This window comes from Papaver somniferum, chromosome 6 (assembly GCF_003573695.1).
Source record: "Papaver somniferum cultivar HN1 chromosome 6, ASM357369v1, whole genome shotgun sequence".
NCBI lineage: Eukaryota > Viridiplantae > Streptophyta > Magnoliopsida > Ranunculales > Papaveraceae > Papaver > Papaver somniferum.
Window position 1 is genome coordinate 153,896,240 of NC_039363.1, and position 27,269 is coordinate 153,923,508.

A 27,269-nucleotide genomic window follows, 5' to 3' on the forward strand; every position below is an offset into this window, starting at 1 on the left:
TATATATATTTTTATATTTTCGTTTACTTTTTGCATTTCCCATCTTAATATTTGCGTTGGATGACTCAATTACATTGAGAACAATGTAATGTTTAAGTGTGGGGGAGAGGTTTACTTTTTACTTTATTTTTTCAGGAAATTCCTTGCAAATCATGACCAGCTGTGTAGCGGGTCTGCTCCTTTTTCTTGCATGTTATGACCAGCTGTGTAGCGGGTCTTTTCTTTTTTATTGCATTATATGACCAGCTGTGCAGCGGATCTAAAAAAATATATATAAAAAAATAAAAAAATATATGACCAGCTGTGTAGCGGGTCTTTTTCTCTTTATCTTATTATATGACCAGCTGTGTAGCGGGTCTAAAAAAAAAATCATCTGTGTAGCGGGTCTCTCTTTCTCTCTTATTATATGACCAGCTGTGTAGAGGGTCAGTTTTCTGTTTTGCTCGAGGACTAGCAAAATGTAAGTGTGGGGAATTTGATGAGCACGAAAGTGCGAAGCATTTTCACCCATAAATACATTAGCTGGGACTCATTTTATCACTAATAAACTTGTTTGTAGGTGTTTTTATGAAATAAGCTCTTATGGAGAAAGTTGCTCAAAAGTGGTTTTTGTACCCCGGAGGGCATATGCTATTTAGACCCCTTTTCTGATAAGGGGCACCCCAAATTACTAAGGGTTACCCACATGCTATTCACACCCCATCAGCGATTAGGGGGACACCATCTTCTTCCACGTTTGAATTTAACCTTTTGGCGGGAAAACTTGGTTTCACAGGGCAGATTAGAGTTTGGCTTTTGAAGGTACTTTAGGGAGATTCAATCGCTGAAACTCCCTGGATAAGCCTGTTTTGGCTAAACAGGCTAGGTATAAGTGTTGGATTTAACCAGAATTGGCTGGATAATCCGGTTAATGCAAAACAGGGGAGGTGGTAGTTCACGGGAAGAGTGGTGCTTTCTGCAAGAGTTTTCACCGGAGATTCAGTAACGGGTTTTGTTTGGTTTGGTCCCCTTAACACTGAACATGGTTAGTAAGTCCAACAGAATCGATCAAATAGGTCCAGTTCATCGAGATTGGCTTAAACAGGGGAAGAACGTATTCTGCGTGAATTCCAGAGAATAATTAAGACGAGCTTAGCTGGAGGATTACATGGGATTGGACTCATACCGACCTGTTCGACCAAAACAGGCTTGGTAATGGGCATTGTTTCGAATAAAAAGGATCTGAGTAACGGATTGAAGAAACGTGGGAATAAACTTACGGTTGAAACATTCTGAGGATCTTCTGAGCTATTTACGGTAATTGCATGTAACCTTGTGTGTTGTAACGAATCTGTTACGTGTTTGGATGATGAATCAACGTGTTGAATGGAGTTAGGAAGCTGTTGAGGCGTGAGAAGATAAAACAGGGAAGAAAATATTCCCAAGGATATATTATTTACTGCCGCATAAATGGAGAATTGTATGGAGTTATGAGGGGATATTTGGTGCTGCGAGACTATATAAAATTTTGAGAAGTAACTTTAAGGGGGATCGAGAGTTGGGGAGAAGACCAGAGGGTTGCAGAGCAGATTTTTGTGCTACTGCAGATAAGAAGAAGAACATTTGACGTCTACTGATTGTCGCAGAGAAATGTCGTTTATAAACAGTACTCGTAACAGTCAGTTTGGCACGCTTGTTTTGAATTTGCAACAGCTCTTGTAACTGTGACTTCTTTAACGTCAATACAGCGTTGCAGTTTCATTGGAATATTAGTTTTCTTCAATAAAAACACCATTTGAGCTATAAATTATATTTTTGAGTGTGTTTCCATTATGAGAAGCTAAACCCCAACACTGGGTCGACGGAGGAAGCCGAACTTCATACATGGGTGAATTTATTTTATTTTCTATATGACTTTTCCACTAATTAAAATAGAATTATGATTTGAATTAATTAGTTATCATTTTATTTGATGGGTCATGCTTGCTTAGATGTTTGATGTTCCATGCTTACGATTTATAACTAATATTTTGAGAATCTACTTTGGCAAAATAAGAGTCGATGTATTTTTATTGAGCGATAATTGTTGAGAATGAATAATTGAGCCTTATGATATGAATTCGGTGGAATCCTAGTCCCAATAGCTCTCTTTTATTATTTTCGTTAAACCTTTAAATTTAGTCTTCACAAATCTTAGAGTTCGAATATTTATTTACTACAACGACAATCGAAAACCTGATCACTAGGTTTTCCAAAACCATTATTAGGTTAACGACTTAAAGACTTCATTTTTGATTCGTGAAGCCAGATCCAACTATTTTCTCTTTAGTTGCGTATAATCTTACTTTTTCTATCGATTGAGTTTAATCTTCTCTAAGGTTTTCTCGAGATTTATCTCCGATAGGTAAGATATAAAAAGTAATCACAACAGTTCTACGTCTCAGAATCTTGTGATTCCGCAATAAGTTCTTCTGTTAATCAGTTAGGTTATTGTGAGGTGACTAATATTTGTAGGATGCTCTCTAGGACTATACGACCGGATTATTAGTTAAGTTTCATGTACACCTTGATCTTTATCTTAATATGGAAACAACAACCAAAATAGACTTATGTGTGGGAGACAAATTTTCTTACAAGTCTTCGAATTTGGGTCGTAGCAACTCTTAGTTGTGGGTCAGATCAGCTAAGGGAATCAAGTGCACATAGTCCTGCTGGAATTCAAGAGGCATAAGGAACGCGACTGTACCTTAATCGGTGGTGAAACTTGGTTAGGGATCAATACATTCCAGTCTGAAGTTAACTTGTAGTAGGTTGGAGTCTGTCGCGGCTTAATACAGTGTGGTGTCAAGTCTGGACTAGGTCCCGGGATTTTTATGCATTTGTGGTTTCCTCACTAACAAAATTTCTGGTGTCTGTGTTATTTATTTTCCGCATTATATTTTTTTATATACTTGAAATATCACAAGTTATGCCTAGTTCAATCATAGTTGATAAATCTGACCTTGTTTGTTGGATATGACTTGATTGACACTCGACCATTGGTGTTTGGTACCATCCGAGTCATAACAATCAGTTTCACGGATTTCTATCTAGTTGATTTACTAATTGTACTGCAAAAGAAATAAATCTCCTTGATATCTTTCTTGATTGAGTCTCACTTTTGAGTTGGTGCTCTCGGAATTATATTGGAGTTTAGTCCATACAGATTTCCGAACGAATTAGTTGGGTGTGGTTGTTCTACCCCCACGTTTTCAATTGGTATCAGAGCATAAAAACACGCTAAGACCTCATAAGTTTGTGTTTATAGAAGTCTTACTTACATAAGTCTGCGTTTTTAACATCATGGCTGATTGATTTCCTGACTCATTTCCGTCAAGAAAACAAGAAAATGAGAAAATTCTTTAAGGGTTATGATTGTGGATATAAGATTTTACAATTTCTTCTTAAAGATCGCGAAGAAGATGTGCGTTCAAAAATTTCTGAATGTGAAGATCTTCGTCGAAATCTCCTTGTGTTGAAAGAGAAACTTGCAGAATCTGGTGCAAGGTGTAACTCTCAACAAAGATGTCTCAACGACAGAGAAAGAAATTTTCTCTCTCGAGAAAAATAATTAGAGGATGACCTAACCAATGCTCGTGATAAAGTCAAACTGTTGGAAGAAAACTTGAAAAAGTTTAGCTCTAGCTCAATCAAATTATCCACTATGCTGGTAGCATGCAAATATCATCATGATATACGAGGATTGGTCTATAAAGGAATAGACGCCCCAAGTATTAGTAAGATTAGTTTTATTAAAGCTAATAGAAATATCCAACAAAAGAATCTCACTAGTGACATAAGTGAAAAAATCTCATCAGCATTGAAGTTCAAAAGAACAAGGCTTGTCAACCTCCAAAAACAGCTCACACGGGGTCAGACGCCTGTGTCAATGCTCCAGAAAGAAGAAAGACTAATCTGCATAAAGGAAATCTTTCAAAATCACCTTCTAAGGTTGAAGAAATTTTTGGAATGAAAGACTCATTTGTTCATGAATACGTTCACATCAACAATCACTTTTCGGAACTCAAGACAAGTATCAATAGACTCAAACGCAGTATTAGGAAGGCAAAGAAGGCGGCAGCATCAGGTATCTCTTGTTCCTTTCCCGTCAATTCTCTTGAGACTAACCTTATTGATGTTTCTATTGTTTCTCAAGAAAGTAAGGGACAGAAATTCAACACTATTAATGAGCAAAATGCTCATCAACATACAGCTTGACTACTTTTGTTTGAGCCTCCTCCCTTGAGACCATGTAGGATGCACAATATTCTCAAGAAGGCATCTTCTTCTTGACAAAGTGGTCTTTGTTGTACTTGTGTTATTTTTCTATTTTTATAGAAAGAAAGTGATCATCTTACTGTTGAGCCTTGCTCCAGTTAATATTTACACTTGATAATGTGTACGATCATCAACTTTTTGTAATCTTTGTTGCAAACGATGGGAATCTCCAATAAGTCTCTCCTGAAAAACATGTATGTTAAAGATGTAGTTGGTTTGTATTTTCTATCAATAAAACTCTTGTGCTCTAAATTTATTTCTAAAGATAAGATGTTTTTCTTAGGCTAAAAAATATTTTTATCGACAAACTTTTCAAAACATGTTTGTGTTAGGCTTTGTTGATTCGTTGGTATTATATAATTTTGTTTATTCACGCCCACAAATGGCCCATGTGAAAGGTTCATGATCGTACGTACGGTTCCAATACCGACTTTGTTTTGGAAGAACTATATGTGTTCCTAGGGTTTTTATTCTAGGAAATCATATATATATATATATATATATATATATATATAAGATTGATTCTCTGATCTCTTATGTATATGCACATCCCGAAATCTCAAGAAATTGTCTTCTGACATCATGGAAAGTACTATGAATGGAAGAAAAAAGGAAGATGAAACTGAAGATAGCAAGGTTATTGAGTTTCATGAGAATCCTCTCATCATAACCTGTTATTATGCATGCGATCATGAAGACAATAGGCATGTTCGGATGTTATCTTATTTGGTTGGAAATCTTCTCTGAGATTTTAAGGTTGTACGCGATCAACTTGTTATTGCAACAAAGAACCTTGATTTTCTGAAGACTGAACTGAAGAAAGCAATTGATGATCTTATCCTTGTTCGATCTCTAATTGCTGACTATGTTTGAGTCTCTTAGAATGTATTTGTTCTAAAGTTTAAATAATGTCTAGGAAACTTGTTATGAGAATTTATTCTGATGTGTAAGAAGGATAACTAGGGTTTGGTATAGCAAATATTGTGATTACACATAGCTATTTCCAATGTTTTCCATCTTGCAATGGTTTTATAAATAAATTCCAAGTTTTTGGAAGATAAACTTGCAGTATTTAATCTTATTGGTTTCATATATTGCAAATATTTTATGAGATATATGCGCCTTTGCATTCGTGAATTGTGTTATTATATCATATATGCTCAAAAGTTAATTCTATTATGTCTTTATTCATATATTGATGAAAGATATAATGAACTTTTTGAGAAAATTCCGCAGTATCGATCTTTCCCAAATCCACTATTATGTGAAAGTATTGTATTTACTCCATAAGTTCTCTTATGTTGAGTGATTTTCGGCTAAATTAATCAATAAGATCTTCTTGTGGTTAATTTACTCGAGGTTTACTGGATACAAATCCATGTGATTTGTGAATGTCCAAAGAAATCCTTATTTTCTAGTAAAAGTAAGGTCGCTCATGTTGTTCTCTTGGGAATGACATCTAATGGGGGAGAGTTCTTAAATGAACTTGTGATTAATTTCCATATCTTTGTGGGGAGAGCGGTTGTGGAATTTAAAGGGGTTAACATGTATCTTAATAAACTCCTTGATGAATACACTAACATTCGACTATTTGAAATTATCGAAAGAAAGTTGATATTATTTTTTTTAATCATGAATTATCTTTTGAGAATTCATTATGATCCCATAGTTTACGTACCTTTGCCAATTTATATTGACAAAAAGGGGGAGAATTATTTAGTAGTTCACGCTACATACATATGGCTTACGGATCATTATGTAAGGGGGAGTGGGTTTCAATCTAAGATGGAAGTACTGACTAAGGGGGAGTGATACATATCATCGTAGTATTACTTCAAAGTTGTGATGCAATTGGACTTTGATTCTATACAATAATACTATGACATTGAATAACAATGATTGAGAACTTTCGTTTTCATATTGTTATTTCTACGAATCTTCAACAACAATGATGCTGAATTGAACACATTCAGAATTGATGGAAAAACTTGAAGTAACAAAGAATTCAAGGAAGTTAAAGATCTAAGAAAATCAAGCATGATGGATCAGAAACTACAAGGTTTATTTATTTTGTAATCCATATGTATTGATAGTTTTGTCACTAAAATTGAAAAAGGGGGAGATTGTTAGACCACTACTCGGTCGAACTCGCAGGCGTTGTTATCTCAAGTTTGTTTGTCAAGTTTAGTTGATCAAAACTATATACTTGATTTCTAGTCTACTTATAGCTATGTCTCGGATTTGGATAGAAGTGTGTATTTGAGCATTATACTTCACGGCGTTCACCAATTGAATAAGAAGATCTACTGAAGAACTTGGAGGAACTTCATCAACAAAAGGTATGTGGAGACTAAAACTTATCTATCATTCAAAAATCTATTTTATTTGATCTTCTAATGAGACTAAGTCGTATAGATATATATACTTTGCATTATACACATTTGAAATTTCGAGCCAAGTTTATATCGCTTAAATATTTCTCGAAATACGTATTGGAAGCTTTTTAGCTTTAGCTAAAATTCATCATCTACTTGACGAGTTTAGTTGTAGACAATTTATTTGTTGGAAACTAAATATTAAGTCAAGATGATCATGTAAAGATTACCTTGAACATATTACATGATTTGTGTGAGACAATCATTTGATGTTAACTTGGGAAGCTTCGTATTGATCACTTAATCACTTGAAAATTACTTGAAGCTAGTGGTATGTGTAAGATTACCATTGTTGTCTTCTAAGGATGTTTCAATGATTAAATGAGAGTTTCAGAACTGCTACCAATATCTGGATATATCACAATATGTGTAACACCCGAGTTCTGGACCAGGGCCAAACCCGTATAAAGATCCGAACTCGAAGTGTTACGGGTCGAAAAGAGACTTATATGCATATATCTATTTTTATTTTTTAAGTTACTTCGCCAAGCACAATAAAATTTAAAGAAAACAATAATTCACTATTTAACATCTTTAATAATATTTCCAACAAACAATGATATCAAATTACACGTCAAGCAATTACAAGGATGCAACGAAATCACTAAGCTACACATTTCTAACTTCCACTTCCAACTTCCGTGAAATCTGCAAGGATGTTAATTGGGGTGAGATGACAGCTCAGTAGAATGCACCCCCAATCTCAAAACATGCATAACATTATCAATGAGTCAAATAAAATACAACATGAGCATATGACATAATTTCGAGAAATCACTGATATAGATATTCAACCAACATGATTACCACACGAGTATTATTTTCAAAAAAAATAATTTAATTCATCTGTTCAATCATGAATTCACAATAAAAATATTGTTTCTAACAAATCATCTTAATATTTCAAAACAAGACTTCAAAATATTAATATTATTTCAACAAATCATCCTTCAATCATGAGTTCATTACACCAATAATATTTTCAATAATTCATACAATTAGAGTTCACAATTGAGTTCATAACACCAACAATATTTTCGATAAACCTACCAATTTATGTTTTAACAATTGAGTTCATGATACGAATTTCCTTGGTTCGTACACCCTCCTTTCGTTTCTCCGGCACGGAAAGCCGCCGTCGATGATCAGGAACAAAAGTTCCTATGGGGATCATACCCATCTTCTCTCGGGGATCATTACCCGTTTCATATTCGTTATCCAGCATGAACAACCACCATCGATAGTTAGTAAACACAAGTTCCTACCAAGGGATCATTACCCATTTAACTCTCGGGGATCATTACCCACCGTTAGCATGAAACCATATTCCAACTAACGGTAAAACATGAACTCATTTCCATTTTTGAAATTATTTTTTACAAACAAACAAGCAACCATGGCTTAACAACATTTGACAAACAACAAGAATTTCTTTTGGACATTTATACAAACAAGCTAACTGCACACACTTTAGATCATACATCTTAGGGTGATTACTTTATCCGATCATCTTAAAATTTTATGAGAACACAAAAAACTTAATCAACAATCGCATAACCAAAATTCACAGAAAACCAACGGTTCAAACAAAATCTATTAAATTTACAATGACATACTAAAAACTGGGCAGATTACATGTCATTACCAAACAATTCATGATAAATTCATAATAACCTGAAATTGATCAAATCCAAAGCACGAAGAAAGATATCATACATGGATACAACTTTTTTTAAGATTACAAATTATTATAAAATCATTAAGATTTCATAATCACACCAAAACCATTGGAAAGCGAAACTGTCCAGAATTTCAGAAACAATCACCCAAGTTCAAACAAACATTCAACAGTGAATTTACGGTGGATTATTTTCAAATTTTACAATGATACCCAATCATGTTATTTATCAATATAACAATCTTGATCATCAATCAAATATACATAGTTATGCGATTCTGAAACCTAACAATACAAAATCATAAAAGAAAACACACGAAGAAAAACACTAGAAGAGAAAGGATCTAGCATTCTACCTCTCAATTGCTACAAAATCCTCCTGATTTTCATTATCCTTCTTCTCCAAAAATCCTCCATCTTCCTCTCCTAGATTTCTCTCTAACTTATCTTTGTAACCCATATTTCTTTTCTCCCTCTTTCCTTTATAAACTATATTCTAATTCTCATATTAATACTACCCCTATTAATAATAATACATTTTATTTATTAGTTTATTTACTTCTCTTTATTTGTCTTTTCATTTTCTATTAATAAAAATATTTATTTTATTATTTATTTTAATTTATTCCTAATTATTTTTGTATCCCTCCAAATTAAATTAGGACAACTATTTCCACCCCAAATGTAACTTTCTAGTTACCAGGTGAAGGAATTCTACAATCTTATATTTTCTACCTAAACATAACCTAAGCAAAGGTAAATTGCAAGTTTAACTAATTTAAGTAAAACCCCCGAAAGAAAAATAAAAATATCGGGTATTACAGTATGCATACCTTGTATGCGAATGTGAAGTTCTAGTTCAGGTCCGGAATTCTTGTTTGCGAACTGTGTTTGCAAACAGGTTTACCTGTGAAAGGTTCGGAACTGTGGTTTGCGAACGACAAGACTAGGCCAGGTCTGGAACTGTGGTTCGCGTACTCATTTTGCGAACACAGTGGTTAGGTTCTAAAATCGGTAAGTATGGCAATACATACTCATGAACTCAGGTTCGTTTGTGAACTCAGTTTGCGAACTAAATTCCTTTGAATAACTCTCTTAAAGAACATTTAGATTCATTTGATTATTTATCATGATTTATTGATTATCATATTTGATCTAGAGTGTTAGATAAATATGGCTAAACTAAAAGTGTCCAGATGGCTAACTTCAGTTAACTGTTATCGAGCCAACTGGTTATACACGTCTAGGTATGGTTCATCCATATCTAAATATAAGTATATTTTATTTGTGTGTATCAAGCTAATACCATCCAACGGTGGAGATTTATTGCTTATTTTCTAAGCAGAGTTAACTTGAATCTTATGTCAGGAGTTCATCTAACGGTGAATATCAATTGCTTTGTTACTAAGCTATTCTAGCTTTGATTATAAGCAACCATGATTTGAAAGACTATATAAAGGAGAACTCTAGCATCTGGGAAACCTAATCAAGACACTCTTGTGTGTCCTAGTTGCAAACTAGAGTCAATTCTCCATTGACCTAGGTTTTCCAAAACCATTATTAGGTTAATGACTTAAAGATTTCATTTGGGATTCGTGAATCCAGATACAACTATTTTCTCTGTAGTTGCGCATTATGATCTTATTTTTTCTATCGATTGAGTTAAATCTTCTCTAAGGTTTTCTCGAGATTTATCTCCGATAGGTAAGATATAAAAAGTAATCACAACAGTTCTTCGTCTCAGAATATTGTGATTCTGCAATAACTTATTCTATTAATTAGTTGGGTTATTGTGAGGTGACTAATATTTCTAGGCTGCTCTCCGGGACTATAAGACCGGATTATTAGTTGAGTTTCTTGTACACCTTGATCTTTATCTTAATACGGAAACAACAACCAAATTAGACTTATGGGTGGGAGACAAAAAAAATTATAAGTCTTCGACTTTGGGTCATAGCAACTCTTAGTTGTGGGTGAGATCAGCTAAGGGAATCAAGTACGCATAGTCCTGTTGGTATTCAAGAGGTGTAAGGAACGCGATTGTACCTTAATTGGTGGTGAGACTTGGTTAGGGATCAACTACAATCCATTCTGAAGTTAACTTGTAGTAGGTTGGAGTCTGTCGCGGCTTAATACAGTTTGGTGTTCAAGTCTGGACTAGGTCCCGGGGTTTTTATGCATTTTCGGTTTTCTCGCAATACCACAAGTTTTGTGTAGTTCAATCATAGTTGATAAATTCGACCTTGTTTGTTGGATAGGACTTGATTGACAATCGGCCATTGGTGTTTGGTACCATCCGAGTCATAACAATCAGTTTCAAGGATTTCTATCTAGTTGATTTACTAATTGTACTACAAAAGAAATAAATCTCTTTGATATCTTTCTTGATTGAGTCACACTTTTAAGTTGGTGCTCTCGGAATTATATTGGAGTTTAGTCCATACAGATTTCAGAACGAATTAGTTGGGTGTGGTTGTTGTACCCCCCGCGTTTTCAATTAGTATTGTTAGAGAATTTCTTGGTCGAACTCGCATGCGTTGCTATCTCAAGCATGTTTGTCAATGTTAGTGATCAAAACTATAAGTCTTGATTTCTAGTATACTATATTTAAGTCTCGGACTAGGATAGAAAGTGTAGTTGAGTTCAAGGACTTCATGGCTATTCATCATACAAGAAGAAGAATTACTCAAAGAACCGGTGGAACTTCTCGACAAAAAGGTATGTGAAGACTTGAACTTATCTGTCACTCAAAAGTCTATCTACTCTATCTCCTACTTCTTGAGACAAAAATTCGTATGCTATATATAGACTTAGATTATACACATTTGGTATTTCGAGCCGAGTGTACCTCGCCTATCTATATCTGGAAATATGTGTTGGTAAGCGTTTCACTTTGACCATGTTTATCTTTACCTAGTGACTTAAGTCATGATATGTTTCAATCATTTTGAAAATTGCTTTGACGAGAAATGGTGTAACAACTACATAACGTCCTCTAAGAATGTTTCAAAGGTTAGAATGGGAGTTTAGATTACATAACCCATGATGGACATAAGTATTAGTGTGGAAACACATATGTGCATAAGTCCTATCCCTTGAACCAAAGTTTGCGAACTTTGTTGATCAAGAGAAACCGGAAGAATGGATTGTTTCTAAGTCTGCGAACTCAGTCCGCGAACTGCCGAACTTCTCATCCCGAGAAATTCTGCTGGAGTTGACAAACTTGTTGCATGAGTACCAGTCCGCGAACCAGCGGAAAGTCTTTGCCGAGATTTTCTGCTGGAGTTTGTAAACTCTTTCCGGTTACTTAAGTCCGCGAACCTAGTGTGCAAACTTAAGAAGGTTATATATCTGAAGATGATTTCTGAACTTAAACTTATAAAGACTAAGGAATGCAATTTTCAAACCGTGTCTATAAAGTTCATGAACCGATTCGAGTGAATCAAGTCATCTTTTCTTCAATTGTGTCTTGTGTAGTACATAAGATTTCCTTGCAATTGAACAACTCTCTAACTTGTTTGTTTGAGTCATTTGAACTAGTTATGGTGAAGAAGAATATGGTTGGTATGACATGCTCATATAGCCAACCTTTTGGTTAACTATTGTTGAACCAACAATATACATGTTTGGGTACGGTTAACAAACCTTGAAGCATGCATTTCATTTGTGTATAACAAGTTAATTTTTTGATCTAACGGTTGAGAAATATTAGCTTGAATCTAAATCACGTTTTCATCTAACGGTGGATATTGTTTGCTTTGTGACCAAGGCGAAACCCTGATTTGAAAGACTATATAAGAGGACATCTAGAAACTCTGCAAAACTAATCCCCATACCTCACATGTGGTACTAGTTTGCGTGTTAGAGTCGTTTCTCCTTTAACCTTTGGTTTTCTTCTTCTAAAACCAAGTTAACGACTTAAAGACTTCATTGGGATTGTGAAGCCAGACCGATACTACTTTTATCGTAATTTTGTGTGATCTGATCTTGCATCTTCTATCGTACGAGTACAATCAGATTGATTGGCTTAAGATTAATATCTCTGATAGGCAAGATATAAAAAGTAGTCACAAACATCTTCGTCTCATTGTTTGTGATTCCGCGACATCTTGTTTCACTACCATACAATTAATATTGTTGTGATGTGATTGATTTATCTAGGTTATTCTTCGGGAATATAAGACCGGATTATCAATTGGTTCCTGTTCACCTTGATTATTATCAAAAGACGGAACAAAAACTTTAGGGTTTTTCTGTGGGAGACATATTGATACTTTGATAGAGTTGTATGTGTGAGACATATTTGTTTATTGTTAAAGCCTGCGATTTTGGGTCGTAGAAACTCTTAGTTGTGGGTGAGATCATCTAAGGGAATCAAGTACGCAATATCCTGTTGGGATCAGAGGCGTAGGGAGTACAATTATACCTTGGATCAGTGGGAGACTGATTAGGGTTCAACTACAGTCCAGTCCGAAATTAGCTTGGAGTAAGCTAGTGTCTGTAGCGGCTTAATTCAGTGTGTGTTCGATCTGGACTAGGTCCCGGGGTTTTTCTGCATTTGTGGTTTCCTCGTTAACAAAATTTCTGGTGTCTGTGTTATTTCAGTTTCCGCATTATATTATTTTATCTTAACAATTGAAATAATACAGGTTGTGCGTTAGATCATCAATTAGAGTAATCCAACCTTTGGTTGTTGATTGTCATTGATTGATCCTTGGATATTGGTCTTTGGTACCATCCAAGTTATTCCTTGTGTTTGATTAAAGACTCGCTGATTTCTATTAGCTCGAGTAAATCAAAACAAGAGAGAGATATTAACTTCTTAAGATACTTTTACCTAGATTGAGTCTGACTGTTCAGTTTATTCTCTAGAAAGTATTTCGGAGTTAGTCCATACAGATTGCTAAGTGAAATATTGGGTGGTGTTGTTGAACCCCCGATTTTTCAATTGGTATCAGAGCAGGCAAACACGTTTAAGGCCTTACAAGTCTGTGTTTGTAGCGATCTGACTCTATGGACAGAGGTACTATCTTTATTGACGTACCACCAGTCTTTGATGGCTCTAATTGCTTGTGGTGGAAAATTGATATGCGAGATTTTCTTCAAGCGCGTGATTTTCAATCATGGGTATATGTTGTTAATGGATATGATGCTCCCGTCATGGAAGTTGGAGATATAAATGTTCCCAAGAATATTGGTGAATATAGTCTTGCCGAGCTACTTGCTGCAAAGCAAAACTCCGGTGGTTTGAATGCCATCATACATGCCATTACCCCACACATTCACCACCATGTGTCAAATTGCACTAGGTCTAAAGAGGATTGGGATATTTTAGAAAACGTATTCGAAGGAAATACCAGTGAAAAGGAAGCCAGACTTCAAAATCTGAATTCCAAATGGGAAAATCTTTGTATGGCAGATAATGAATCGATTGATGATTTTTACTACAAAGTGTCTGAAATTGTTAATGCATCATTTGCATTGGGTAAGACCATTCCCGAAATGGAAATTGTGATGAAAATCCTCAGACCGCTGCCATCAAGATACGATTCTAAGAAGCATGCCATCATTGAGAGAAATAACCCTGGTACACTTTCCAAGACTTCACTAATTGGAAAGTTAAGAATTCTTGATCAAGAGACAGGAAAAACGTTCGCACTCAACGCTGTGAACAAACCTCAGATATCTTCCTCTCACCTGTCCTGGGCTGATGAATGTGATCATTCACTAGTAGTCAAAGAGGTCAAGATTCTAATAAAAGGGAAGAATGGATTTGCAGGTTTTCCATCTTCTCTTGTTGCTGAATATAATTCAACAAAAGACAATAATTCTCTATATAACTCGGATGAGTCTAACTGGTGCAATGGATTTACTGCCCTAACTTCAGATTTTCTTTCAACTTCAAATTCTGATTCGGAACTTGAATTTGACACTGAGTTGGTTGATCTCCTGAATAAAGAGATTCTTCAAGAGAACCTTCATCTTAAAGCCTCCTTGAGGAATGTTGAATCATCACTCCAGACGAAAAATATTGAGATAAATCATCTTCATATTAAATTCGTCAAAACCATGTCTCTAAAGGAAGAAGAGATTAATTCTCTCAGACATGACCTGCAAAGGCTGTCTGGAATCTCTGACAAAATTGCAGCACTGTTGTTTGGTCAGAGATCCTTTAGGAACAATCATGGTTTAGGATACAAAAGCAAAACAGCAAAAGTGATGGATTCTGCAAATCAGGAAACAATGGTTGGGTGTTGTGTCAAACAGGAAAAATTACATGGAGATGAAAAATCCACATTGATATGCTCCTTCTATGGACACTCAAGGCATGATAAAGATACCTGTTGGAGATTCAAGAAAAGCAACAAAAGAGTCACCAAACTTCAAAAGAATATGCAAATAGTGAGTCTGGATAAAGATAAGCAAGGTAAATATTCCAGAAGAAGTAAGAAATATGTTAGCACAACCAACAGTGACAAGCCACGAAAAAACAAGGGAAGTGGGCATTTGTCCCGTCCAGTCACCAACTGAATGGTGACGTTTGCCTTCTCATCTTTAACTTGGGAAAGATGAGAAGTGTCTGAAAAGTGGCTCAAGTCAATGTTCGTGAATTTCAATTTGTGTAGGTAATGTTTTTTTAGATTCTTGGAAGACTGTGTCAAAATGGTCTAGGGATTTACACTAATAAATCTTTTTTTATTGTTTGTTTTCACCTTCTTTCAATTACGTTCTCATGGCTCCTGTAACTAGAGGTACTACCAAAAGATATGCAGTAGAAGCAGTCAATGTACATCTGTGCAAAGGAATCACTTCCTCGAGAATGATAAAGAAGAAGTCAACAATCAATGGAGAAGGTTCTTCCTCTAACTGTCTCTTTTCTGTTTGTCGTGCTAGAGACATGGTAAAAGTTTTCATCAACAAGCGAAGTGATTTAAAATCTCGGATCATTTCCTCTTTGGTAGAGATAACTCATTATGAACAAAGGTTGTCTCTGACCAAGAATACCCTGCGTGATCTAAAAAGAGAACTTAGTGAGTTAACTGATATTTCTGAAGATCTAGAGGAATTGAACGATCCCATAATCAATGGGTTTTTCGATAATGAGAAGGAATTTTCTGTAGATGCTTTGATAAAGATCTACAATTCCTAGTAAGTCTTCTTTTTGATTTAATTGGAAGAATAACTAGTGCTCGAATAACAATGATTGTGACTACACATAGCTATTGTTTTCATCTTCTTGTTTCTTTAGGTTTATTGGTTTAAATTCTAAAAATGTTTGGAGGATGATGGTTTGCAGTATTTAATCTTTATGATTTGTTATATTGCAATTTTTTATGGGATATTGGTGTTTACGTCCGTGAACTATGTTGTCCCATATTTTGTCAAAAGTAAAGTTGTTCATGATCGGCATTCATGTATTGAATTAAGGATGAATAGACTTTTGACATATACAAAAGTTAATCCTATATTGTCAATTCTTTAATGGAAGATAGGTTAAAATCTTTTGTGTTCAAGGATTATGTCTATTAAATATCGTTACGCAAATAGTGATGGAAGATAGAATGAATCCTTGTGTATTCCACGGTATTGATCTTCACTGATCCATATTTTATGTAATATTGCGAGGATCCGTAATGTGTCTTATGTTGAGCACGATACAACCAAGTTGATTAATTTTTGATTAGCTTTGTTGGTTGTTCGGTAAGGTACTTTATGTTGAGCATTCTTGAACTAAATTAATCATCTTGTTTGGTTATTTAGTTATTGTTCCATAAGTTTTTTTATGTCGAGCAAAACAAATGACAATTAAATTGATTACTTTTGTAGTTAGTTTGGTTGTGTATTCCAATTAGATTAATTATGGGTTCTCTTGTAGTTAATCTAGTTGAGTATTTTCATACTCCGTAAGATTCCTCTTATGTTGAGTATATGAACGACTATCCTATTCATTTTCTAATGGTTATGTTAGTCATATGCTCCATAAGTTCTCTTATGTCGAGCATAATCAATTAAGTTGATCACTTTTGTGTTTAATTTGATTGCGTATTCCGATTAAATTAATCATGGGTTTACTTGTGATTTATTTGATTGAGTTTTTGGATATAGAAAATCATTCTCATGGTTTTTGGTGTCAATAAAAATCTTTCTTTTCTTTTGAAATTAAGGTCGCTCTTGTTGTTCCCTTGGGGATGACATCAAATGGGGGAGAGTTCTTTTGAACTTGTGCTTAATGGTCATATCTTGAGGGGTGTGCTGCTTTGGAATTTTAAAGGGGTTATCTTGTATCTTTAAACTCCTTGATGAATGCTATTATCTTAGGCTATATGATTGCATCTAAATTAGATGGTATGCATTTTATTTTAGTCATGAAATGTCTCTTATGGAAATTTCATTATGATCCCGTTCTTGTACCTTTGCCAATTTTATTGACAAAAAGGGGGAGAATTAATATGTAGTTCACACTACAAATACATATGGTTTTCGGATCATTGTGTAAGGGGGAGTGGTTTCCATGTGAGATGGAGTATTGACTAAGGGGGAGTGATACATATCACCATAGTATTATTGTTGAAGTTGTGATACAATTGGACTTTGACACTGTGTAATAATACTATGACACTGTATAAGATGCTTTCTCATTGTTATAGCTACGGATCTTCAACAACTGTGATGCTAAACTTACAACCTTTGGGATCATTGGAGTACTTGGATGTGACGAAGATTTCGAGGAATGTTGAAGATTAGACATGTGGAATAGGAGCTACTAAAGTTTCTTTATCTTTTTTGTATTCCATATGTATTGATAGTTTTGTCACTAAAATTGACAAAGGGGGAGATTGTTAGAGTATTGCTCGGTCGAAATCGCATGCATTGCTATCTCAAGCATGTTTGTCAATGTTAGTGATCAAAACTATAAGTCTTGATTTCTAGTCTACTATAGCTAAGTCTCGGACTAGGATAGAAAGTGTAGCTGAGCTCAAGGACTTCATTGAGATTCATCATACTAGTTCATTTGAAGTCACTTGTACTAGTTACGGTGAAAAAGAACATGGTTGGGTACGGTTAACAAACCTAGAAGCGTGCATTTCATTTGTGTATAACAAGCTAAGTTTTCGATCTAACGGTTGAGAAATATTAGATTGAATCTAAATCAGGTTTTCATCTAATGGTGGATATTGTTTGCTTTGTGACCAAGGCGAAACCCTGATTTGAAAGACTATATAATGGGACATCTATCAAATCTGCAAAACTAATCCCCACACCTCATGTGTGATACTAGTTTGCATGCTAGAGTCGTTTCTCCTTTAACCTTCGGTTTTCTTCTTCTAAAACCAGGTTAACGACTTAAGACTTCATTGGGATTGTGAAGCCAGACCGGTACTACTTTTATCATAGTTGTGTGATCTGATCTTGCATCTTCTATCGTACGAGTACGAGTACAATCAGATTGATTGGCTTGAGATTAATATCTCCAATAGGAAAGATACAAAAAGTAGTCACAAACATCTTTGTCTCATTGTTTGTGATTCCGCAATATCTTGTTTCGCTACCATACGATTAAGATTGTTGGGAGGTGATTGATTTATCTAGGCTGTTCTTCGGGAATATAAGACCGGATTATCAATTGGTTCCTATTCACCTTGATTATTATCAAAAGACAGAACAAAAACTTTTGGGTTTTTCTGTGGGAGACAGATTGATCCTTTGATAGACTTGTCTGAATGAGACAGATTTTTTTATTGTTAAAGCCTGATATTTTGGGTCGTACCAACTCTTAGTTGTGGGTGAGATCAGCTAAGGGAATCAAGTACGCAGTATCCTGCTGGGATCATAGGCGTAGGGAGTACAACTGTACCTTGGATCAGTGGGAAACTGATTGGGGTTCAACTACAGTCCAGTCTGAAGTTAGCTTGGAGTAGGCTAGTGTCTGTAGCGGCTTAATACAGTGTGTGTTCAATCTGGACTAGGTCCCGGGGTTTTTCTGCATTTGCGGTTTCCTCGTTAACAAAATTTCTGGTTTCTGTGTTATTTCAGTTTCCGCATTATATTGTTTTATCTTTATAATTGAAACAATACAGGTTGTGCGTTAGATCATCAATTAGAGTAATCCAACCTTTGGTTGTTGATTGTCATTGATTGATCCTTGGATATTGGTCTTTGGTACCATCCAAGTCATTCCTTGTGTTTGATTAAAGACTCGTTGATTTCTATTAGCTCGAGTAAATCAAAACAAGAGAGAGATATTAACTCCTTGAGATACTTTTACCTAGATTGAGTCTGACTGTCTAGTTGATTCTCTAGAAAGTATTTCGGAGTTAGTCCATACAGATTTCTAAGTGAAATATTGGGTGGTGTTGTTAGACCCCCGCTTTTTCAGGTATCAGAGCAGAAAAACACGCTGAGACCTCATAAGTCTGTGTTTATAGCAGTCTTACTTACATAAGTCTGCGTTTTCAACATCATGTCTGATTGATTTCCCGACCCATTTCCATCATGAAAACAAGAAAATGAGAAAACTCTTTAAGGGCTATGATTGTGGATATAAGATTTTGCAATCTCTTCTTAAAGATCGCGAAGAAGATGTGCATTCAAAAAATTCTGAATGTGAAGATCTTCGTCGAAATCTCTTTGTGTTGAAAGAAAAACTTGCAGAATCTGATGCAAGGTGTAACTCTCAACAAAGATGTTTCAACGACAGAGAAAGAAGTTTTCTCTCTCGATAAAAACAATTAGAGGCTGACCTAACCACTGCTCGTGATAAAGTCAAATTGTTGGAAGAAAACTTGAAAAAGTTTAGCTCTAGCTCAATCAAATTATCCACTATGCTAGGAGCATGCAAAGATCATTGTGATATACGAGGATTGGGCTATAAAGGAATAGACGCCCCAAGTATTAGCAATATTAGTTTTATTAAAGCTAATAGCAATATCCAACAGAAGAATCTCACTAGTGACATAAGTGAAAAACTCTCATCATCATTGAAGTTCAATAGAACAAGGCTTGTCAACCTCCAAAAACAGCTCACACGGGGTCAGACGCTTGTGCCAATGCTCCAGAAAGAAGAAAGACTAATCTGCATAAAGGAAATCTTTCAAAATCACCTTCTAAGGTTGAAGAAATTTTTGGAATGAAATACTCATTTGTTCATGAATACGTTCACATCAACAATCACTTTTCGGAACTCAAGACAAGTATCAATAGACTCAAACGCAGTAATAGGAAGGCAAAGAAGGCGGCAGCATCAGGTATCTCTTATTCTTTTCCCGTTAATTCTCTTGAGACTAACCTTATTGATGTTTCTATTGTTTCTCAAGAAAGTAAGGGACAGAAATTCAACACTATTAATGAGCAAAATGCTCAACAACATACAACTTGACTACTTTTGTTTGAGTCTCCTCTATTGAGACCATGTAGGATGCACAATATTCTCAAGAAGGCATATTCTTCTTGACAAAGTGGTCTTTGTTGTACTTGTGTTATTTTACTATCTTTATAAAAAGAAAGTGATCATCTTACTGTTGAGCCTTGATCCAGTTAATATTCACACTTGATAATGTATATGATCAGCAACATTTATAATCTTTGTTGCAAACGATGGGAATCTCCAATAAGTCTCTCCTGAAAAACATGTTAGTTAATAATGCAGTTGGTTTGTTTCTGGTTAGGCTAAAAAAAACTGTTATCGACAAACTTTTCAAAAAATGTTTGTGTTAGGCTCCATTGATTCGTTGGTATTATTTAATTTTGTTTAATCACGTCCAGAAACGACCCATGTGCAAGGTTCATGATCGTACGTACGGTTCCAATACCGACTTTGTTTGGGAAGGACTATATGTGTTCCTAGGGTTTTCATTCTAGTAAATCATATATATATATATATATATATAAGATTGATTATCTGATTTCTTATATATATGCACGTCCCAAAACCTCAAGAAATTCTCTTATGACATCATGGACAGTACTATAAATGGAAGCAAAAATAAATATGAAACTGAAGATAACAAGGTTATTGAGTTTCATGAGAATCCTCTCATCATAACCTATTATTATGCATGCGATCATGAAGACAATAGTCATGTTCGGATGTCATCTGATTTGGTTGGAAATCTTCTCTGAGATTTTTAGGTTGTACCCGATCAACTTATTATTGCAACAAAGAACCTTGATTTTTTGAAGACTGAACCGAAGAAAGCAATTGATGATCTTATCCTTGTTCGATCTCTAACTGCTAATTATATTTGAGTCTCTTAGAATGTTTTTGTTCTAAAGTTTAAATAATGTCTAGGAAACTTGTTATGAGAATTTATTCTGATGTTTAAGAAGGATAACTAGGGTTTGGTATAACAAATATTGTGATTACACATAGATATTTCCAACGTTTTTCATCTTGCAATAGTTTTATAAATAAACTCTAAGTTTTTGGAAGATGAACTTGCAGTATTTAATCTTATTGGTTTCATATATTGCAAATAATTTATGAGATATACATACGTGCCTTTGCATTCGTGAATTGTGCTATTATCTCATATATGCTCAAAAGTTAAGTCTATTATGTCTTTATTCATATATTGATGAAAGATATAGTAAATTTTTTGAGAAAATTCCGCAGTATCGATCTTTCCCTAATCCACTATTATGTGAAAGTATTGTATTTACTCCATAAGTTCTCTTATGTTGAGTGATTTTTGGCTAAATTAATCAATAAGATCTTCTTATGGTTAATTTACTCGAGGTTTACTGGATACAAATCCATGTGATTTGTTAATGTCCAAAGAAATCCTTCTTTTCTAGTAAAAGTAAGGTCGCTCATGTTATTCTCTTGGGAATGACATCTAATGGGGGAGAGTTCTTAAATGAACTTGTGCTTAATTGCCATATCTTTGTGGGGAGAGCCGTTGTGGAATTTGAAGGGGTTAACTTGTATCTTAATAAACTCCTTGATGAATATACTAAGTTTCGACTATGTGAAATCACCGAAAGAAAGTTGATATGTTTCTTTTTAGTCATGAATTATCTATTGAGAATTCATTATGATCCCATAGTTTTCGTATCCTTGCCAATTTATGAAAAAAAAGGGGATAATTATTTATTAGTTCACACTACATACATATGGTTTACGGATCATTATGTAATGCGGAGTGGATTTCAATCTTTGATGGAAGTATTGACTAATTAAGGGGGAGTGATACATATAATCGTAGTATTATTTCAAAGTTGTGATGCAATTGGACTTTGATTCTATACAATAATACTATGACACTGAATAACAATGATTGAGAACTTTCGTTTTCATATTGTTATTGCTACGGATCTTCAACAACAATGATGTTGAATTGAACACATTCAGAATCGATGGAGAACTTGAAGTAACTAAGAATTCAAGGAAGTTGAAGATCCAAGGAAATCAAGCATGATGGATCCCAAGCTACAAGGTTTATTTATTTTGTATCCATATTTGTTGATAGTTTTGTCACTAAAATTGAAAAAAGGGGGAGATTGTTAGAGCACTTCTCGGTCGAACTCGCGGGCGTTGTTATCTCAAGTTTGTTTGTCAAGTTTAGTTGATCAAAACTATATACTTGATTTCTAGTCTACTTATAGTTATGTCTCGTATTAGGATAGAAGTGTGTGTATTTGAGCATTAGACTTCACGGCGTTCACCAATTGAATAAGAAGATCTACTGAAGAATTTGGAGGAACTTCATCAACAAAAGGTATGTGGAGACTAAAACTTATCTATCACTCAAAAGTATATTTTATTTTATCTTCGAATGAGACTAAGTCGTATAGCTATATATACTTTGCATTATACCTATTTGAAATTTTGAGCCGAGTTTATCTCGTTTATATATTTCTCGAAATACATGTTGGAATCTTTTTAGCTTTAGCTAAACTTCATCATCTACTTGACTATTTTAGTTGTAGACAATTTATTTGTTGGAAACTAAATATTAAGTCAAGATGATCATGTGAAAATTACCTTGAACATCTTACATGATTTGTGTGAGACAATCATTTGATGTTAACTTGGGAAGTTCCGTATTGATCAATTAATCAGTTGAAAATTACTTGAAGCTAGTGGTACGTGTAAGATTACCGTTGTTGTCTTCTAAGGATGTTTCAATGATTAAATGAGAGTTTTAGAACTACTACTGGATATAGTATAGTATGCGTACCTTGTATGCGAACTGTGAAGTTCTAGTTTAGGTCCGGAACTCTTGTTTGAGAACTATGTTTGCGAACGGGTTTACCTGTGAAAGGTTCAAAAATGTGGTTTGTGAACATTGTTTGCGAATGGAAAGACTAGGCCAGGTCTGGAACTGTGGTTCGCGTTCTTAGTTTGTGAACACAGTGGTTTGGTTCTAAAATCGGCAAGTATGACAATTCATACTCATGAACTGAGGTTCATTTGCGAACTAAAGTCCCTAGAACTTTAATGAAATAAGGTATGCGAAATGGTTTTACAAATCGTGGCAATATGTTCATGAATTGGTTCTTGTATATGTACTTTGTCTAACTACAAACCAAATCGAATATGTTTCAAATTGTTCATAGATATTTCTATGAGATAGTGAACATTTGAATAACTCTCTTAAAGCATATTTAGATTCATTTGATTATCTATCATGATTGATTTATTATCATATTTGATCTATAAGTGTTAAATGAATATGTCTAAACTAAAAGTATTCATATGGCTAACTTCGGTTAGCTTTTGTTGAGCCAACTGGCTATACACGTTTAGGTACGGTTCATTCATATCTAAATATAAGTATATTTCATTTGTCTGTATCAAGCTTATACCATCTAACGGTGGAGATTGATTGCTTATTTTCTAAGCAGACTTAGCTTGAATCTTAAATTAGGAGTTCACTAACGGTAAAAATCAATTGCTTTGTTACTAAGCTATCATATCTTTGATTGTAAGAAACTTTGATTGAAATACTATATAAGGGGGAACTCTAGCATCTGGGAAACCTAATCCTGACACTCTCGTGTGTCCTAGTTGCAAACTAGATTCGATTCTCCATTAACCCAGGTTTTCCAAAACCATTATTAGGTGTTTGCGGGTAAAAACGACTCACCGGTTTTCTGATAAAAAAGTGGTGGAGGTGGCCAGTGATCACTGAAGCAGGTGCTCGAAGTTGCAGATCGTCTGAACCTTTAAACAAATGTATTGCACTGGAGTACTTTGAGTTCGAGAGACTAATCTGTAGGACCCTAGTCTAAACCAATACAATTTCCGGTTCCAGGTTCAATTCGGTCACAAGAGGATGAGAAGGGTCGGTCTGTAGGGAGGGAAGCTTAGATTGTGTGGAGATAAATGGAGATTGATCTATAGGTAGATATGATGTGTTGAACTGTTGTGAAGATGATTCTCTGTGTAGACGAGAGAAATCCTCTGAAAGTATTTGATAACTTGAGTCTTAGTTGTCGTTAGTTATCAAATCATAGGTTCAGAAACCTATTTATAACAGCACATCAATCTCCTGTAAGTGGTGACAGTTGAAGGTAGTGGAAGAATGGGGACGTGGGAGACCGTGTAAAAACCATTTTCCACTTTGCACGGAAGAATGGGTTGATTGACCATCCACTATTCCATTTACTACTTAACCGTCTGCACGACTTACCACAACGCTCATCGTGGATGTACCTCACATCGCACGTGTCGTAGGCACCAGACTAAAACCCTAGTGATATCCCCCCATGTGACGTGAATTGATGTCTCATGTGTGATTGGTAAATCTTTGACCTAAGACTATGAGTCGTATGAACCAAGTTCAATATTATGATGGATGGAGCATGGAATGTTGAAACAGCAACATGCTCTGCAGGACATGAATGTTGAATTAGATGACCAGGTCATACCATTATGCTAGTTGAAGCAGTATTGATAGTCGAATGACTTAGTAATGGTTTTATGAGATTGCTGGATCGATCATAAACCATTATATTGGTGCACTGAGCACTTTTGAAAATAATCATTGTTGAATGATCATAAAAGACCTTTCTCGATCCGTGTTACATGAGTCATTCGAATGACGAGGATAGATTATAATATTAAAATAATAGTTGACAGACGAACCCAATGTTGGTTGATGAACCAATAAACTACTGATAGATGGATCAGTACTAAATTCTCAAATATTGATAGTTGAATCAACATGAGAAATACTGCAACTAAAATATTGATAGTTGAACCAATATGAGGGATGTTGCTCCGAGCAATTAAATATTCATAGTTGAATCAACATTGGCGGTTCTGAACCCTGTTGGCCATGAGCCATTGCTAGCTTCAACAATTAGGTTATTGCTAGATGGAACATTGATGATTAGATAAAATATTGCTAGTCAGAGCAAATATTGCTATATCCATTGGCAGCAAAACCAAATAAAATATTAATTAAAAATATTGACTGAATATCATTTCATTAATTAATTGAAATATTGATTGTTAGATCAATATTAAAGTATTGGTGTTTGAACATGTTCAGAATTATGCTAGACAGAGCATTCAGTCCAAAACCCTAATTATGATCAATGGATGATCGACTGAGAGTCAACCAATGAATGAGAGAGGGACCGTCTCTATGAGTGATGGATCGACCATATAGTATTTGGATGCTAGACTGAGTATTTACCAAACTTCTTTGCAGAGCAGTTGATGAAAGGATGATTAATTGTTGTTTAATCATTATTCAAATTGTGCTTAATTGAGCAATAGGTAGTAGAACCTAGCCATTGAGAGAATGACCGACCAACAGGTGTAAAACCGGCCCTTCGTGGGACCATCCGATGGTGGATGAACATTCCCAGTTGCAGGAAGGAGTTTGAACCAAATATGGACTCTAGATGATTAATTAGGTCAAAAATCATCAAAAGAAGTGGGACCGGCTTCTGCAAGCCAAAGGGCCGGCCATGGCTGGTCAAAGTGGCGTGCCCGTCTTGCCATGAATTTTGGTATTTTCTGATGGTCCATCGAGCATTATTTCATCCTTGTATGAAGAATTTGAGTTTAACTGAAACTCTTAATAGTGGTGGAAGGACCAGTATTAATGTATTAGAATAACAGAACTAGTAGTAAAACACCAAGGTGACCAAATTTGGAGTACAAAAACTCCATTCAAATGTTAGGATCCATTAAAACTCCATATTAAACAAAATTGATACAAAAAAACCCCAAATTTTTAAAAATTGATACAAAATCCCCAAACAAAATTGGTTTCATCAAATTTTATGATGAAACCAAATTTGGTTTCATCTTATTTTTGCTTATTTTTTATCATGAAAACATAGATTTTAATGATGAAAAGGTAAATTTGTGATGAAACAAAATTTTGGTGGTACTGTTTCTGGTTAGTGGTGGTGTTGGTTGGTGGTGGTGCTTTTTATGGTGATGGTAATGCTAGTATTTATTGGTGGATGTGGTGTTGGTTGCTAGTAGTGATAGTTGATGGTGGTTGGTGATGGTAATGGTTGGTGATGGTAATGGTTGGTGATGGTAGTGATGGTATATATTGATGGTGGATATGTTGGTGGTGGTTGGTGATGGTAGTGGTGGATATTGATACAAAAACCCAAAATATTCACATTATTTGAGGTTTTTATGTTACTTTTGTTTTGATGGGTTTTTTGTGGATGCAAAGTGACACCTTTGGGGTTATAACTCACGGTCCGTGAAAAGAATATTATTTTAATATTTCTCATGGTGGTAAAGGGACAAGTCATGATGGTCGCGGGACCACTTGCTTTGCTAAACACATGGCTCATGGAAAAATATAAAAGTTTCATGAGTTTTGATTGAAAGAGGAATCCTTGAAAAAGGAAACACTAAAATAATAATAAAATAAGAGTTTTAATAATAAAATATAAAGGAAAGGGACCGACCAAACCGGCGGCATGCCTAGCCGGCCGGCCGGTAGGCCCACCCACACGGTTTCCTTTATTTTATTACATTATTATTATTTATCTCTCTTCGTTTTCCTTCTTTGATCAGACTTCCAATCTTAGTTCTTCCATGGATGCTCCTTTATGCATTATTACTAAATACACTCGTGTTTCTTGCTCGGGGATTACTAGGGGTGCCCCAAATGCCCGAAAAGTAAATATCCATTACTTTCCATGGAATTCGACCGAGAGAAGCCATAGATCCTGAGTAGATGAATATTTAGGGTTTAATCAGTGTATAATTTCTAGGAATTCAATCTGATGAATACTTCAACTAGATTCAATTAATTAGTTTCTCTATACGAGCATGTAATACGTCTAGGAGCATTAAGATGTGATGTGATCAGCCATCATACATTGTTCTGGTTTAATTCAGACACCAAAGAAGAATTTTGTGTTCAATAAAAATGTGCTGAGTCTTTCAACTATAATCATGAAATACATGGAAAATTAAAAAATTTGCTTCAAAAACCCTAGTGTCATCATCATACATTATTACCGCCATGTTATTTTTAAACTGCGATGCACCTTGTGAGGACACAAATTTCTTATGATTCCGCTACCGATCAGAGAAGCATGATTTTTCCATTGTGATTATACGGATATGACCTTCGTCAAAAATCCACCATCAACATTAGGTTTAATGACTCAAAGACTTCATTTGGGATTCGTGAAGCCATATCCAACTATTTTTTCTGTACTTGTGTATTCTGATCTTACTTTTTCTATTGTATTGAGTTTAATCTTCTCTAAAGGGTTTCTCGAGAATTATCTCTGATGGGTAAGATATAAAAAATAATCACAACAGTTCTTTGTCTCAGACTCTTATGATTCCGCAATAACTTTTTCTTAATCAGTTAGGTTTTTGTGAGGTGACTAATATTTGTAGGCTGCTCTTCGGGAGTATA